The sequence below is a fragment of the Nicotiana sylvestris genome, chromosome 7, assembly GCF_000393655.2.
Source record: "Nicotiana sylvestris chromosome 7, ASM39365v2, whole genome shotgun sequence".
Taxonomy (NCBI): Eukaryota; Viridiplantae; Streptophyta; class Magnoliopsida; order Solanales; family Solanaceae; genus Nicotiana; species Nicotiana sylvestris.
Genome location: NC_091063.1, coordinates 80,054,781 through 80,070,486, shown reverse-complemented (window position 1 = coordinate 80,070,486; position 15,706 = coordinate 80,054,781).

The window sequence follows — 15,706 nt, the reverse complement described above, 5'->3', positions numbered from 1 at the left end:
CGGTAGAATGATTAGGAGTCCCTCTCCACTCTAAATGAGGTAAACCCGTCAAGGCTAATGTTATAGTCTTAGCATGACAGTCCAAGACAGCGTGGTAAGGTGATAACCAGTCCATCCCCAATATGACATCGAAATCAACCATGTCCAAAAGCAACATATCTACACGAGTCTCAAGACCCCCAATCACAACTATACAAGAGCGATGGACTCGATCTACCACAATAGAATCACCCACCGGTGTAGACATATATACAGGGGCACTCAAGGAATCACTAGGCATGACCAGGTACGGTGCAAAATAAGATGACACATAGAAGTAGGTAGACCCTGGATCAAATAAAACTGAAGCATCTCTGCCACAAACCAAAACAATACATGTGATGACTGCATCTGAAAACTCAGCCTCAGGCCTGGCTAGAAGAGCATAACATCGGGGCTAGGCCCCACCACCCTAGACTACATCTTTGGGACAGCCTATAGCAGGTTGGCCTCCACCTCTAGCTGTCTGAGCTCCACCTCTAACACCTCTACCTCCACCTTTAGCACATGTACCCCCACCCCTGGCTAGCGGAGCGGGTGATGGAACACCTAGTGCCTGAACCATAGCACGGGAAATCTGCTGCTGCAACTGAGTACCCACCAATCTCGGATATAACCATACTCACCGCACTCAAAACATCCACCAGAATGCTACGGCGGAGGAAACTGAGACTGACCCTGGCGGCCTAAATGACCACCTCAAAAACTCTGGAGCGGAGGTGCACTGATAGAAGCTGGTGGTGCACTGTAGGGATGCTTATCCGAATACTGCATATGAGAACCATGACCCCCTGAAGTGCCGTGAGAAACCATTGACTCTGTTTTAGAGTCCGCGAACACAGAAATCTGGGTAAGGAATTCTGTTAACCCGGGAGAAGGTGTTAGGCATTTTCGGGTTCCGTGGTTCTAGCACGGTCGCTCAACTGTTATAATTGGCCTATTATCTAATTTTAATACATGTTTTAACATATGGTTCAATTTTAACTTTATAACCGCTTTAATTAATTATTAGGAAGATTCAACATTATTTAAAACATGCCTCGAACCACGTCATATGAAATGCACTCGCGGTCCGCGACACATTTTATTTAACGTTGTTGAGATTTGGATTTGGGTCACATGAAATGCACACCCAAGTTTAAGAAAATTAATTTAAAATTACGCGCCTAAAGCAACTACGCTCTTTCAAATTTGCGAGGGCCATGGAAAATTTGCTAAATGGCACGCCTCGAATTCTAAGGATTTAAAAGAAATAATTAAATGAGGGCCATGAATTTTGAGGTTTTATTTGGCATGACACACCTCAAATTGTTCTATCAAAGTATTTCTAACGTAGTTTTCGAGGGCCATAAATTATAACTCATCTAATATGGCTCGCCTCAGATTCATTTTAAGAAACTAGTTAATTAAGGAAAAGAAAGAACTAAAGAGACTCTAATTGCACTTACGCCAAAGCCCAAATAAATGAAAGAACTGCATTTTTGTTGAAACGAAACAAGTCCAAAAGGTAAAATAATGCATTTGCAAATACATTCAGGTTTGGGCTCAAATGAACCCATTTTTTTATAGAAGCAAGGGGCGCCCATGGAATGGCACATGTGCCTGAAGTGGAACTTTTAACAATTGGGTCAGCACTAAGCCCAATGTTCAGAACCAAACAATGATACCAAGCCACTTGGAATGTAAACCCAACAAGAATATATGAAACATGCTACTGGGCATGACATTTTACTTCTGCATTTCTAACTGATTGAATCCCAAATAGACTGACCAAGCATTCGAAAATTCGGATACCAATTTTAATTTAAAACATGTTCATAGGCCAACCAAAGTAAATTAATGCGTGCCTTAACCTTAAAAATTAATCTCGACCATTTTCCCTTTTCTTTTCACATGCATTTCTTACACTATCTACTACTTAATAAACTTAAACTTAAACAAGCATCTTTTCAGTACTATCAGAACCCCCAGAAAACTAGCATACAAATTACTTGGAGCTTAAAATCACATTCAGATTCTTAATCACATGGACATGTTCCTTTAACACATGAAGACAGAAAGAGAAAGCTGAAAGAAAATATGTAGTTACTGCATGGATATCTCTAACATTAACTATCATTTTGAAGCAACATCTTTAGTGGTTTCAACAGAATACTACAACCATTCAAATCTACATATCAAAATACAATCCCTTATGCTGAGTTTATTCAAAGGCCTAAACTTAATATCCAACGAAGGAAGACAACCATCATTTCACTTAACAAAAGCCTCATGCTCAGATTCTGAATACCACACTCCTCATGTGACCAACAGGACCAAAGTAAAGGTCAAATATATTTGACATCAACCTATATCAACCCACAACTCAAAACACAATTACCATATGAACTTAATAGCTTTATAGATACCTCTATGATAACAAATTAAATAGACATATAGACATATAACAAGCCTTTAATGAACATGAAACCAAAAACTCTAAAATAAAATGATATGAAACATGATATCATCTTCATTTCATTCCCACTTTAAACATGCCACTTGAGGTTGGATGAGTACCTAGTTACATCAAACAGAACAAATGAAATGAGTTGGAAAAAGGTCACAGCAATAGCAGAAAAACAACCCAGATTCAATCAATGAAACAGTGAAATCAGCTCAAGAACAATTGATGGAACAGTAGAGGAATAACAAATGCAAAACCAACTTCAAACCAAAGCTCAAGCCATTTCTCAACCAGATGTATAGCTAGGAATATTATTTTAGTGTTTTAGATAACAGAGAGAAATCAGAAATCCAAACGAGCAGAATTTTGATAGTTCTTCCATAAGGGAATGCAGGAATTTTTCAGTCTCTAAAAAGATTCAGCCATTTCAGCTTTTCAGGATTTTTTTTCTTCCACATCCCCCTTGAAACTCAAGTAATGATGCCTTTATAGGCAAGCTACTAGGGCAGCCTAGAGGAATCAGTTTTTGCACTTAAATCCTTTTGGAATTCTCATTTTTGCTTAGACACCCATAGTGTTAAGTTCAAATTTTCACACAATCCCCCACCCCAGCTTCTAGGAAGCTTCCTTGGGCTGTTACATCAAGATTTCCTAAGCCAATTACCTAGAATACCCCTTAAACCCCTGCTTTTTACTTTCAAGCAACCAAACGGGCCATGGGTCAAATTGACCCAATGGTTTAAGCCCCAAATGAATAGGCCAGAATTGAACCTAAGGCCCAAAAAAAAACTCATTTAGCTAAACCTATGAGAAACAGAAAAGAGAAACAATTAAATGACTTTAAGCATCAAAATCTAACTAAGCTATTGATTTCTTTTAGACCTAAATACTGAGCCGGAGCTAAGTTACCAAATTAACAAAATCTAACTTAAGCTAATTATCAGAAAATGTCATAAAAAAATGGAGAACAACAATTAAGAACTTAAAAAGAAAATTGAAAATCCAACGGAACAAAAATGAACCCCAAGTTAATCTAAAGGGAAAGATTAGGTTCGAAACTCTTGAACAATTTCAGATGGAGGACAGGCCACTCAAACAGACGTACAAGAAAAGAAGAAGAACAAGAGATGAAACGAACGATAACGGACATAAAATGAAAGAAAACTCACCAAGTAAAACTCGAAACTAGCACTGGAACCCTCGATTTAACGAAATTGATGCTAACCACTTGTTCTTTGTCAAGAACAAATGAACAACATCGATTTTGCATTGAATCAAGCTTCAAAACGTGAAAATCAAAAGCATAGACTGATGCATGCCGCAGATTGAGGGTAAAGCGATTCGGGGTTTTAGGGTTCATAGTTTCGAATCAAGATTCGACGGAATCTAGGGTGATTCGAAGGAGAAGGAGTAAAGATTGGGGAAAAGGGGGTTGTGAGGGTTCTATGGTGTTAAGATGGTGCTGATTGGAGTGGTTTGCAGCGGCGCCGCCAGCGTAGGGTTTCAAGGCGACGTTTCTAGGGTTTCAGAGTTCAGAGACGAGGATGGGAGGAAGAGCGTCTGAGGGGAGTAGGGCTAGGTTTGGACAGTTTTATACGGGGAAGGGGTCGAGTTCCGGTCCGTTGGATCGAATGAGATCAACGGTTGAGATGAAGGAATTCCGAAACGGCGTCGTTTGGTTGGAAAGTGGGGCTGGAATGTGTATTGGCTGGGTTCGGGCCAGATCGAGACGGGTCTTTTTGGGCTGTAGGCGGGTTTGGGGCGTGGGTCTGGGCGTAGTTGGGCTGGGGTGAGGGAATTCACATTGGGCTTGGACAAATTAATACAAAACAGCCCAACTTTCTAACTTTTCAATTCCCATTTCTTTTTTTTTTCATAATAATTCTTTTTCTTCTTTTTTTCAAAATTAAATTAAAATCTAAATTAAACCTAGAACCTAATTAACCTGAAAAATACTAATTAAACCTAAATAAAAATTATCACAATTAATTAAAAATAAATTAAAATAGGACTTCTCAAATTCAGAATTAAAATTAAAGAGTGCAAATTAAACTATTTTTGGGATTTTCCTTTTTTTTTATAAAATAACTAATTACTAATTAATTCTTAAAAATGCAAAGTTAAATCCTAAATGCACATGCAACATCTTTTTTGTATTTTTTATTAATTAAATAAAATAAACGTGTACAGACAAATGCAAACAATTGACAGAAAATGCCACAAAAATCCACAAAATTGCAAACAATGGGAAAAATTATTTTGTTTTGAATTTGTGGGAGTAATTCATATAGGGCAAAAATCACGTGCTCATAGCTGCCCCTCTTTTCTCGGAAACATGAAGAGTTTTTGTGCAATGATAAAGTGAGCGAATACGAGCGATTTTTGCCCGTTTGAATACTCCGTGGAAAGCATTTTCTGAAAGATTTGACCGCACCCTACTTCCGAGGTTGCCTACATATCCTTGGCTATAAAGGAATCAGGTCAGTGTAGTTCGGAAAGTTTTGGTAGCTGGGACTACCATGCGCTGTGATTTCACTGTTGTTGTTGCTGCTGCTTACTGAACTCCTTATTACACCATGATAAAAGAAGCTAGGATAGACTAGGATCTATGAATTACAAGAATCCTAACTATATGTTCAAACTTGATCTTGCCGACTTGAATTGTAATCTGATATGCTTTCCCTTTTCTCCAGGTGGACGCCTGATTGCTGAACTTTAAATTGTATTCTCGTGCTCTCCAGGTGGGTGCCTGACTGCTGAACTTGAATTGTATTCCCGTGCTCTCCAGGTGGGCGCCTGACTGCTGAACTTGAAATGTATTCCCGTGCTCTCCAGGTGGGCGTCTGACTGCTGAACTTGAATTGTATTCTCGTGCTCTCCAGGTGGGCACCTGATTGCTGAACTTGAAATGTATTCCCGTACTCTCCAGGTGGGCTCCTGACTGCTGAAGTTGAATTGTATTCCTGTGCTCTCTAGGTGGGCTCCTGATTGCTGAAGTTGAATTGTATTCCCGTGCTCTCCAGGTGAGCGCCTGACTGCTGACTTGAATCATATTCCCGTGCTCTCCAGGTGGGTGCCTGACTGCTAAACTTGAACTGTTTCTCCCTGTTCTCTAAGTGGGTACCTGATTTCAACAAAAATAGACAAAACAAAGAAAATTTTTCTGCCCCAGTTTGGTAGCTGGGTACATATGTTAGTGTTAAACTGACTCATATTACCAAATATTACTAAGAATTTGAAAGCTAGGTCCTGTTATCCAGGAGGGTCCTGATAGCTCTTAGTTAAACGAGAGTTTTAAATCTAAATTATATCTCCTAAAGGTATTACTTTTGCTATATCTTGTTATCTAAGACGATCTTTAGACTACACCCCATTATCCAGGAGGGTCCTGAAAATCAAAAGTCAAGTTTTATCTTAAGAGTGACTATTTTACGGCTAAATTATATTACCCTACACCAGAACTTACGCTAAATTTTGTTACCCAATAGAAATTTTAAAGCTAGGTCCCATTATTCAGGAGGGTCCTGACAGCTCTTAATTGAATACTATCTCAAACATGCAAACTTTGAAGCCAATTTATATTCCTTAGGGTTACATTTATGCTAGATTATGCTACTCATGATTGTTTTGAATTTTAAACTAGGTCCCATTTTCCAGGAGGATCCTGAAAATTTACAGTCAAACCTGTTTGGTGCTTGCCTTTCCTTACGGTAGGTTTCTCCGAAACAATCAAAATTTCCTGCCCCTGTTTCAATCAAAGAAAAATCTTGTCAGTTTAAAATGTGGTGGTTAGTTTGTGGCATTCTTGCTGAAAATGACCTCCCCGCTGTCGTGCTTTGATTTAACTGACTTCTCCTAAACTGGCTAAGAACCGCTTGACTTCCCGACTGACTTTCAAACCCCTTGACATTGGATGACCCGAGTGTTCTATACCCAAAATGTTGTGTTACATCTCTGCCCATCTGTTTGAACCTCTGCATTTCCCATGAAATTACCAAACCATTTCACCGATGGAACTTCCTCTGACCTTTTATACCCCATTTCAAATGATACTATCTCTAGCAATGCCTTGGCCGCCCTGTGCCTTGTGCAACTTTGGAAGTTGGGAGTAAGCTTTGAAATTTCTTCTTATTTGCTTAAATAGAACTCATTGGGAACATCTTAGAGAAATAAACCCAAAAGAAATGAAATGCAATGACTTTCAGAGTTAAGGATAAGAAAAATCAAAAACTGGAAGACTATCTGAAGGGGAAAAAGAAAAGAGACTTATCTGAGTGGAGCAGCTGGCACCAATGATCATGACATGCATTTCGGATTAATCGGCCCAATCTGTCCAACCAATCAACTTTCAGTTGTCATACTTTGTTACCCCGGAGTTTCCATAACATGATTTCTTCACCAAAACCTTGACCTTGTTCGGCTTGCGGTGCCCTGAAGGGTTTTCACCAACAAGTCTCTCTCATTTGTTCATCTCTTAACTCACTTTCGCCTTACGGTGCCCGTGAGGGTTTTCACCAATAAGACTCTCTCATTTTTTATTTCGCTCAGCTCCCGTCGCCTTACGGTGCCCGCAAAAATTTTCACCAATAAGACTCTCTCATTTTTCATTTTTCTGCTTGAACCAGAGTGTTGCCCTTGATATGAATTACCTTTACTTGCTCGACTTGGAATCTCTCGAAGACTGATCGAAAGGTCTTTCTTTGGACCGTAATGTGGGCTTTTGGATAGGGTTAGAAAGAAAGGGTATCAAAGGCTCAAAATAATTCAAATGGGTTCAAAATTACAACTTTTAGAATCAGATTTCTTGCAACAACCACAACTTCTGCCCAGTTTCTTGCTTGGGGACTTTTGGATTTTTATTTTGATGGGATCGAACCATGAGGCTGCCTATGTATCCTTTAAAGGAATCAGGTCGAACGTAGTTCATGTCATAGAAACAGCTTTGCTGTTGTGATTTTCTCTTTCTTTTCTTTCTCTTTTTGCTTTCTTTTTCTCTTCTTGTTGTTTTGTTATCTTCTTTTCTTCTTGTTTTTCTATTTTTTTTTTCTTTTTTCTCTTTTTTCTTTTCTTCCTTTTCTTTTTCTTTCATTCTTTTCCTTTCTCTGTTTTCCTTTATTTATCTTTTATGCTTGCATTTCTAATCTTTGCTACTGATTCCAAAAGAGGGGTATGAAAGGAAATAAACAAGGCTCAAAGGGATAGCAAAGGATAAAGTGTTTAGATAGCAGAACAAAATGCCTTCGTCATTCCAATCTTCAAAACATGCCAAGTATAAACAAACACAACTTAACCAAAGGAAATCGTACATAATATCTCTTGACTGCTTCTGAATTGATAGCCATTTCCACACACTTGCCTTCTATATCTGTTAAATACAGAGCACCATTGGACAACACTCTCGTTACGATGAATGGTCCCTGTCAATTTGGTGCGAACTTGCCTTTTGCCTCACCCTGATATGGAAGGATACGTTTCAACACTTGTTGACCCACTTCAAACTTCCGTGACGCACCTTCTTATTATATGCTCTTGCCATCCTCTGTTGATACAACTGACCATGACACACCACTGCCAATCTTTTCTCATCGATCAAACTCAATTGTTCCAAGCGGGTTTTGACCCATTCATCATCGTCAATTCCGGCCTCAGCGACAATCCTAAGAGACGGGATTTCAACTTCCGCGGGTATTACTGCTTCAGTGCCATACACCAACGAATAAAGCGTCGCCCCTACTGAAGTACGAACAGTAGTGCGATAACCCAGCAATGCAAAAGGCAACCTTTCATGCCACTGTCTAGAACCCTCTACCATTTTTCGAAGTATCTTCTTTATATTTTTGTAGGTTGCCTCGACTGCTCCATTCTCCTTGGGGCGTTATGGGGTGGAATTGCGATGCGTAATCTTAAAATATTGACATACCTCTTTCATCAAATGACTGTTGAGATTAGCACCATTATCTGTGATGATTACCTTCGGGATCCCAAACCGGCAAATGATATTTGAGTGCACAAAATCGACCACTGTTTTCATGGTCACGGACTTGAAAAGTTTTAGCTTCAACCCACTTGGTGAAATAATCAATGGCCACCAGAATGAACCTGTGCCCATTAGGTACTGCTGGTTCAATTGGTCCAATGACATCCATACCCCAAGCAACAAAGGGCCATGGTGCGGACATTGTATGTAATTCAGATGGCGGAGAATGGATCAAGTCTCCGTGTATTTGGCATTGATGACACTTGCGCACAAAACTGATACATTCCCGCTCCATAGTGAGTCAATAATAATCTGCTCGGAGAATCTTCTTTGCCAGAACGTACCCACTCATATGCGGCCCACAGACTCCAGAATGTATTTCAGTCATGATAGCAGTGGCCTGTCTAGCATCTATGCATCTTAACAATCCCAAATCTGGGGTTCTTTTGTACAACACTCCTCCACTGAAGAAAAATCCACTTGCCAAACGACGAATTGTTCTCTTTTGATCACATGTGGCTTGTATTGGATACACCCCCATCCTGATATATTCCTTGATATCATGAAACCAAAGCTCACCATCAAGTTCTTCTTCTACCACATTACAGTAAGCATGCCGATCATGGACCTAAATATGCAAAAGGTCAACATAAGCCTTGTCTGGGTGATGTAACATTAATTCTAGAGTAGCCAAAGCATCGGCAACCTCATTATGGATCCTTGGAATATGCCTGAACTCTACTGATCGAAACCGCTGACAAAGATCATGCAAACATTGCCAGTACAATATGAGTTTTAAATCCCGTGTTTCCTATTCTCCTTGAATCTGGTGCACCAGAAGGTCCGAGTCCCCCAAGACCAAAACTTCCTGGACACCCATGTCTGCAGCTAACCTCAAGCCCAAAATGCATGCCTCGTACTCAGCCATATTGTTAGTACAGTAGAACCGAAGCTGAGCCGTAATAGGGTAGTGATGTCCTGTTTCAGAAATCAATACAACTCTTATACCAACACCTTTCATGTTAGCAGCTCCATCAAAGAAAAGTTTTCAACTTGGCTCTCCAACTGGTTCCAACTCATCAATGTGCATCACCTCTTCATCAGGGAAGTAAGTCTTCAACGACTCATAATCTTCATCCATCGGATTCTCAGCCAAATGGTCGGCCAATGCCTGGGCTTTCATTGTAGTCCGGGTCATATAGATGATGTCAAGTTCTATGAGCAAAATTTACCACTTTGCGAGCCTTCCTGTGGGCATAGGCTTATGAAAGATATACTTTAATGGATCCAAACGAGAGATGAGGTAAGTAGTGTAAGATGACAAATAATGCTTCAACTTTTGTGTCACCCAAGTTAGGGCGCAACATGTCCTTTCCAGGTGAGTGTACTTAACCTCGTAAGATGTGAACTTCTTGCTGAGATAATAGATGGCCTGCTCCTTCCTGCTGGTGATGTCATGCTGACCCAACACACAACCAAACGAATTGTCCAAAATCGTCAAATACAGAATCAAAGGTCTCTCTGGTTCTGGTGGGACCAACACAGGTGGGATTGACAAGTACCCCTTTATCTTATCAAATGCTTCTTGACACTCGTTTGTCCACTTGATCGCAGCATCCTTCTTCAACAGTTTGAAGATAGGCTCGCAAGTTGTCGTAAACTGAGCAATAAACCTGCTGATGTAATTCAACCTCCCTAATAAACTCATCACCTCAGTTTTGTTCCTTGGGGGTGGCAACTCTTGGATAGCTTTGATCGTTGACGGGTCCAATTCAATACCTCGACGGCTGACTATGAATCCCAACAATTCTCCAGATAGCACACTAAATGCGCATTTTGCAGGATTGAGCTTAAGATTGTACCTGTGAAGCCTTTGGAAGAATTTTCTCAAATCTCTGACATGATCAGACTACTTTCTAGACTTTATAATTACATCATCCATATAAACCTCGATCTCCTTGTGTGTCATATCGTGGAATATGGTTGTCATTGCCCTCATGTAAGTTGCCCCAGCATTTTTCAAACCGAAAGGCATGACGCTGTAGCAGTATGTTCCCCATGGTGTGATGAATGCCATCTTCTCCGCATCTTCCTCATCCATTAAGATCTGATGATAGCCCGCATAACAGTCCACAAAAGACCCAAAATCATGTTTGGCACAATTGTCAATCAGAATGTGGATATTTGGCAGTGGGAAGTTGTCCTTGGGACTCGCTTTGTTGATATCATGATAATCAACACATACCCTGGTCTTGCCATCCTTCTTTGGCACAGGTACTATGTTGGCTAACCAAGTGGGATACCGAGTGACCCGAATGACCTTTGCATCGAACTCTTTGGTGACCTCTTCTTTGATCTTCACACTCATATCAATTTTAAATTTCCTCAGCTTCTGCTTGACAGGAGGGAATGTCGGGTCAATGGGCAATTTGTGAACCACCAAGTCAGTGCTTAAACCCGGCATGTCGTCATATGACCATGCAAAGACGTCTTTGTACTCAAGTAATGCTTTAATTATATCCTTACTGAGTTGAGGTTCAATAGGGACACTTATCTTAGTTTCTCTGATATTATCTGGATCCCCTAAATTGATTGCTTTTGTATCACTCAGGTTAGGCTTGGGTTTTTCTTCAAAATGGCTTAATCCTTTACTAATCTCTTCAAAGGCCTCATCCTCATCATATTCCGATTCATCATCACACTCTATTTCTTGAATTACTATTTCAGAATTAGATTGACTTTTAAAATTGGGCCGAAGATTCCTCATGCATGTCATGTTATTGAAACCAACATAAAAAGAACTGTACAAGGAAGAAAATAAAATAAAAATAAAACTGTAGGAATGAGGAAAAAGGGAAGTTGCATTTCATTGAAATTAAAAGATAACAAGGTTTATACATCCAAACGGACGGAACATAGAATCTGAATTACAACCCTGGAATAATCCAGATAAACTGAAAGAAAATCAAAGCAAACTACCAAAACTCATTCCTGGTTGGGAGAGGAGTAGCTTCCCAATTGTTAATTTTTGCACTGGGCCCAACATGTTGCACATCCGCCTTGCTAAAACCCACTCCAGCTTCCACCATGTTCACCTCGTCGAATAACTTCTCAAACCTTTCAAGCAACTCCTTATCAGGACCAACCACAGAACTGAGAACTGTTGTTACTGGGCGTTTCTTGGTGCCAGGCCTGACAAATGATCTGGAGAGCCATGGGATGGGCTTTAGGAGGACCCAGGCCCTCTGTTTCAACTTTTTAGCTCTTTTCACGTCCGCAGTTGTGGGCTTGAACCCCAAACCAAATGTATCCAAGTTTTTGGGGAGAGACACCGGTTGTACGATACCTTGCAGAGATGCACTCAAACCCTTGCCCGGTACAAAACTATTTTTTCAACATTTCAACGGCTACAATGACTGATGCAACAGCTACCCTCGGAGTTGGAACGCACTTCCCTTCTGGAATTTTCTTTATCGATACCGTGTCAAAAACTTGATAAACTCATGGCCCATTGTTGTCTTCAAACTCTATGAACGAAACAATGGCATCACTAAGAACATACAAATTATCTTCGTCGTGCACAACAATTTCCTGTCTATCCCATTCAAACTTGACCATTTGATGCAGAGTAGACGGGGCCGCTTTGGCAGCATGAATACAGGGTCGACCTAACAGCAGATTGTAAGAAATAGCCACATCGAGCACCTGGAACTCTATGGTAAATTCAACTGGCCCTATTGTAAGCTCAAGCATTATGTCCCCGACTGAATATTTCCCTCCACCATCGAATCCCCGAACACAGATATTGTTGTTGTGAATTCTTTCGTCATCCACCTTTAACTTGTTCAGAAGGGAGAGAGGGAAAATGTTCGCACTAAAACCATTGTCAACCAGTACCCGAGTAACCATGGAATCTTTACATTTCACCATAAGATAGAGGGCTCTATTATGCTCAGTACCCTCCACGAGCAACTCATTATCAGAAAAAGTGACTCTGTTTACCTCAAATATCTTGTTAGCTATCTTTTCCAAATGGTTTACTAAGATTTTGTTAGGAACATGGGCCTCATTTAGGATCTTCATCAAAGCCCAACGGTGCTCGTCTGAATGGATCAATAATGACAATAGTGAAATCCGAGCCGGTGTCTTCCTCAACTACTCCACAATGGAATAGTCCTGCACTTTCATCTTTCTCAAGAATTCCTCTACTTCTTCCTCGGTCACAGCTTTCTTCACTAGCACCGAGTTATCTTTGGAGATCTTAGGTTTTCTCAACTCTTCGGGGGCAAAGCATCTCCCCGATCGAGTCAAACCATGGGTCTCACAAACTTGTTCTTTAACCTCTTTCCCCTTGTAAGTCACTGTCACTCGTTCATAATTCCATGGGACCGCCTTGCTTTTGACTATCGGTAATTGAGTTACCGGCTTGATAATGATAGGGTCTGTGCGGGCACCCTCCACAATTACAACAGGCTTGTTCGCCACTCCTGGCACAACCACTTTTGCTCTTTCTTGTTTTACTACCATATCACTTGGGGTCCCCTTCTTGATTATTGCAGATGGTTCACTGTTTGCCCCGCTCAACCTGATCAGTGATTTCTCACTTGTTGGCTTTTCAACCGGCCTGACTTCACTAGACCGAATCATTATGACAGTCTGTGAAGGTTTCTTGGGCTCCCCTCCCCTATGCACTATCTCGATCATATTTGTCTCAGGATGGGCCGACAACGGATTCTGGTTGATATTGGGCGCCTCTGGAGCTTGGACCTTAATCCGATTAGTATCAATGAGCTCTTGAATAGTTTTTTTCAATTGCCAGAACTTCTCTGTGTCCTGCCCCAGAGCACCAGAATAATATTCGCAACTCACAGAGTGATCAAGGTTCCTCGGGGGAGGATTTGGCAGTTTTGGCTCGATCAGACTCAACATACCCAATTGTCGCAACCTGTGGAACAAACTGGTATAGGATTCTCCCAATGGAGTGAAAGTTTTCTTCTTTTGCAACCTCTCGTTCTTAAATGCTTGGTTGGGCCGAAAACCTGATCCAAGAGGGTTTCGGTAGGCTCTTGGGGATAGATAGGCATTTTGTGGAGCTGAGTATGTATTTTATGGGACTGGTGCACGCCATTGTGCGTGGGCCGAAGGTTGGCTGTATGTTTGGGCATGGTGGACAGAAAAATGAGGGTCTGGTGATGGGTAGTAGTATTGTGGTGGGCTATATGGGGTACGAGGGTAGGTTTGGTGGTGGGGTCGAAGCTGGTTATAGTAATGTGATGTACCTCTGGGTCCGAACCAAGCTCCTGAATCAAGCGTTGCTATATCCTCTTTCTTCTTCTTTCCAATTACTCCCCCAGTTCCACTTTGAATAGCCTGGGTGGTTGCCTTAATAGCCAAATAACTCATGATTTTGTTTGTCTTGAGCCCTTCTTCTACCATGCCGCCCATCTTTACCACTTCATTGAAGGACTTACCTATAGCTGATACCAGATGACCATAATACGTAGGTTCTAAAGCCTATAGAAAATAATCCACCATTTCACTTTCTTTCATTGGAGGGTCGACCCTTGCTGCCTGTTCTCTTTACCTAAAACCATACTCCATGAAACTCTCATTGTGCTTTTTCTCATGTTTCGCCAAAGACAGACGATCCGGAATAATCTCGAGATTATACTGGAAGTGGCAAGCAAATGCCTGGGCTAGATCATCCCATATGTACCATCTTCCGTGATCCTACCGAGTATACCATTCCAGCGCCGAATCACTCAGAATCTGACTGAAATACGCCATTAGCAGCTCATCTTTCCCGCCAGCTCCCCTCATTTTGCTACAGAAACCTCTCAAATGCGCCACTGGATCACCGTGCCCATCATACAAATCAAACTTGGGCATCTTAAACCCTGCCGGCAATTGCACATCTGGAAATAGACATAGATCTTTGTAAGACACACTTACTTGACCTCCCAACCCCCGCATGTCTCTGAATGACTGTTCCAGGCTTTTAACTTTCCTTAACATCTCCTCCTATTCGGGATTTTTAGATGGTTTTTCGGTTTCTGCAAGGAGGTCAAAATGAGGAGTGTAGGAATAGGGTTCTAGAACCTTGAAAGTGGGCTCCGGGGGGTAATACTGGTTGTTGTGATTCTAAAACAGAGGCTTACTAGCGGATCGGTGTAATGCAGCAGGTGGGGGTGCCACAAAAACAGGAGTGACTGGTGGAGGAGGGTACGAGATTTGTTTGGGTGGTAGAGCTTGTGATGTATGGGAAGTGGTGCCGTGGCATTGTTGGTAGAGGGGAAAGGCCGGAGATGAGTTCATAGTGGGAGGTTCCTGGGGCTGAGCCAATGGCGGGATAAAACAGGGTTGGTGGGGTAAACTGGCGGTGGGTTCCCTTTTGCCCATGTTTGGTACATTTCAGCCATCTGTTGTTTCAGCTTATACAACTCATCTTTCAGATTAACCTTCGATTCTTCCACCTCTTTTGATGGATCGACAATACTTGCCTCAAGTTCTTGGTTGGCCATGTTCAGCTTGTTTTTGGACCGGGTGTTGTAGGAGTGAGTTGCCAGAATGCCAATCAAACTAACCACCTGCCTGTTACTTGACGACAACCGCAAACTTGTTAACGATCAGGGTTTAACAGATAGGCAACCACACATTTGGGGAATGAATGCACCTAAGTAGTTAACCGTTTCTATTATGCATTTGATCGGTTGCTTGCGTCATCCCGGCTTTTCCTTATTTTCATTTGCAACTTCTCTTTTCTCTCCCTTTTTTTTCTTTTTTATTCTTGCCTTTCCTTGCTTGATCTCTCTTTGTTTTTATTCTCTCATGACTCTTTCTTGCTTTGCCATTGTTTCCTTCTCACTGTTTCTTATTTTCTCTCTCTTTTCTTTTTCCTTTCTCTCTTATTCTTCCTCTCCTCCCTTTTTTTATCACTCTTTTTCTTTCTTTTGGTTATGGTCGAATCCTATGGAGATTGCCTATGTATCATGGCCCCGCATGAATCAGACCAAGCGTAGTTCTTGGAGATAAGTGCAGAAAATAAATAATAAAACATTTTTGGGATTTTCAAATTTTTTCCATAAAATAAAACAGTTTTGATTACAACCACTCATTCTACCAAATTATAAAATTAGCAGACTCGAAAAGGGAAATTAATAGACTCTGACTCAAAACAAGACCAACAGACTCTGACAGAAAGGTGAAAACAACAAACTCGAAAACCAACTAACAGACTCCAATAA